Raw genomic sequence first — 3,366 nt, 5'->3', positions numbered from 1 at the left:
CAGTTGGCTTGTTATCTTTTGGTAACTCATCTGTATTAGGGAAAGAAGAGTTCGAAATGAATTATAGTAGTACCCATCATAGAAAAGTTATTTCCGATTTGTGTAACTGACGGCTACGTTTTTACACTTCTCTGTCTATCCTAGAGTTACGCCATTCGACTTATTTCAGGACCTATGAGTAATAAATTTACCTCTAGTGACTGGACCATATTTGAACCAAACTCTATAAGCTATATAGCTAATGTGCATTACAGTCCTATAGGAGAGAGTAGTCGGCTAGGATTGGAACAGAGAGATGCAGTCTGAGTGAACGTTATTCCATGTGAATAGATTTCTGAGAGACTGAGCTCGATTTAAAGAAAAGAAAACTTTCTAGGGTTGAAGAGATATTAGGATTAACAGATTAGACAGAGTCTGATAGATTTACAATCCTATACGCCCCTGTTTATGAAGTTTTTGTATGTTAGTATTCGTGTGTGTAAGATGTACATTTATATATATGAATTTGATAATAATAACTGATAAAAACAATTTCAACAAGGCTATTAAGTTCATAGATATAAATAATTCTAGTGTGCAATACACCTGTAAATAACGAAAGCCACAGTAATGTTTATATTAACACAGAGAAATCATATTAGAAATTTGTTGGAAGAGAAGGACACATTTTGACAGAAGTTCACGGGCTGCTACAAGCGATTAGGGTTTTTTGTGCAGTGAAAAAAACAAAAACATTTCATTTAACTGACGTCTCGTGGACAAATAGATGCAGTGTTCCACTCGGACTACAGAACTATGGTCTCTGCACGGCTCTCCAGGCGCGCTTGTGTCATCATCTTTCTTGTCGCCACGCGTATCTCAACAATACACTCTATGTGTTATATTTAAAACAAACCCCAGTGGCTCTATCAAAATTCGTTTGACATTAACCTTTTCACCGCACGGGATGAAGAGAAGCTAAAGTTTCTGACCACTTCGGGTTGTCTTTCAGACCCCCCAATTTTTTTTAGAAGCCAGAAAGATTTTAAAACCTGAATTTCTGCCTCGAATTTGATTTGATTGTATTTATACACACGTACACTAATGTTGTAACCGACTAAAACAAACAACCGCTACAACCAGGGTCTAACAAAAAAAAATAATTTATTAAACTTTGACAACCACAGATATCCAAAATAAATCTTTCAAACTGTTCGAATATAAAACATATCACAATTAACAAATACGTCCCTGGCCAGGAACGTTCTACTAACGTTAATGAACAATATGACATAAATATCAATGTTATTAATTATTTCAATAAATAAAGGAAACAGGAAAAAGAAGCAGAAGAATAAAAATCCTAGCTATAAAACAAACAAACAAACAAAAATACAATCTCCTAATTTAAATAACTTCTAAATCAATAACGATATCGAGTATGAATCATCAATAATTTGTATTAACTATATCTCGTGAACTAACTTGATTAAACTGAAGGCAAGGTTATAATTCAGTGCTTAGATCACGAGGATACATCTAATGTGACCAACTAATCTACATAATCTTTCAAAACTTTAATATCTGTGTGTTATCACTAGGGGAAGCTCGTGTCAGTTTCATAATACATACATACTGAAACTTAACGTGCTCTAACTAGAAGGTGAGTTAGCACTTTAATATAACTAAAACTTGATAGTTGAAAAAATTAACTGTAAACAAAATCATAACAGAATAAAAGTAGAATCTACTATCTCACATCATACATAAACTACATAAAACAGTAGCGTAAAAGACTGTATTTAAGGCACAAACACGTAAACTAAAATACATAAACTACATAAACAGAAGCGTATAGGATTAAATCTTATATATACGGACATTAAGATACATAAACTAACTACATAAAACGTATAGAGATATATATACATATATATTTTAATTTTAACTTCATAAAATACCAATAGCTTGTAGAAACTCCTGGACTTCAGTAAAAAATGTGTGTTTTTCTTCCAATTAAATCTCAAACGATGTCTCTGTATTAACATAAACATTATTGTAACTTTGGTTATTTACAGTTATATTGTTATTGTATATTACAATAATTTTCTTCCATGACTTTGATAGCATTCTTGGAATTTATTTTTATTAGTTATTATTATTAAATACAAATATAACTGAACATCTCACCAGAAAATACGAGAACCAATAATCATGCTCCAACGACGTCCAATGAGACAACCTAGTTTGCCTCCAAAATAAAGCAGTGAACATGTAGAGATAAATGCATAGAAAATCCAGCTAGTTTATTCATGACTTCCTTCTTGACTCTTTGTCTGACGTAAGTTGTTAAATAAGCAGTGAGGTTTCTAAACGTTAGGAAATCAGGAAACATCCACCAACTGATATCAAGGATCGAACTTCCATTCTGCTAACTTTGATATGCGAATACTACTACTACTTTATAGTTTTAACATACATAGAAAACAGTAATACATATGATAATCTATATTATAGAGAATTTATCTAATCAACCATAGAATTGTATCAGTAAAATGTGTATCTAGTATATCTCTAGTATTCGGTGTTATCTGCGCTGCCAAATACAAGACTTCAGTATTATAGAATTATAAAGGTGTGAAAGGAAGAGTAAATATGACGCCAAATATACTTTTGTAACGTCAAAGCAAATAATATATAACGTAAAAATGCTTTAGATATTATTAAAAATACTCTGTTTTAACATTAGTCAATTTCAATGATATTTTGTTTTGCTTAATTGTATTATTAATTTAAGCCTTGATACATAGATCACAGGCTTTATTACACCTTTCAGGATCGTTTTGCTTATGCTATTGTTATGGAGTGCCACCATATATGTGAACTATATGCCACAGCCATATATTTACAATGCATCACAGGACAATATATCGAATAGTATACCCTTTAATATTTCTCATGGAAGCGAAAAATATCATACAGCAGCACATTTAGGACCTCAACTGATCCAGAAACAACATCAAACACTATCACACACGTCATTAGAGGGTCTGGGTATAGTATTGTTAAAAGCTGTGTAAGGTTTATCTCACTTTGCTTCAACAATAGTCGAGATCGGAGGTCACGTGGTAGTAACATAATATCGTATAATAGGAAGTGAGGCAATACATGATATAGCTGGTTATTTTAGTATGTGTAGATATTTAGTGAAATAAATGTTTAGCATGACTAGAAAACTTGCATCAGGCATAGAAACGATGAACTGTTGTTACGAAAAGCTTTGGCTATAGCAATAAACATGTTTTGCACCATACAGTTTGCGTAAAAGAGAAATTTAGATTTTATAGGGAAAATGAAAGATGAATTTGTAGTTTTTACAATACAATA

The 3,366-nt window shown here is 31.9% G+C and overlaps 1 long non-coding RNA gene across 2 annotated transcripts in view; it reads right to left on the bottom strand.

Moving 5' to 3' along the window:
• The window catches only part of LOC111083381, a 22,708-nt gene that overhangs the window by 6,160 nt on the left and 13,182 nt on the right, over positions 1-3,366 (bottom strand). The window contains exon 1 of one of the 2 annotated variants that reach the window (XR_002609008.1): positions 2,170-2,293. The exons of the other annotated variant lie outside the window; for it this stretch is intronic. This is a non-coding gene — a long non-coding RNA (uncharacterized LOC111083381). Of the gene's footprint in view, positions 1-2,169; positions 2,294-3,366 lie in introns of those variants that run through there. 2 annotated transcript variants of the gene reach the window in all.

The sequence above is a fragment of the Limulus polyphemus genome, unplaced genomic scaffold (assembly GCF_000517525.1).
Source record: "Limulus polyphemus unplaced genomic scaffold, Limulus_polyphemus-2.1.2 Scaffold9310, whole genome shotgun sequence".
Classification (NCBI taxonomy): Eukaryota; Metazoa; Arthropoda; class Merostomata; order Xiphosura; family Limulidae; genus Limulus; species Limulus polyphemus.
The sequence above is the reverse complement of the archived record's forward strand: the minus strand, read 5'-3'. Positions and strand labels throughout refer to the sequence as shown.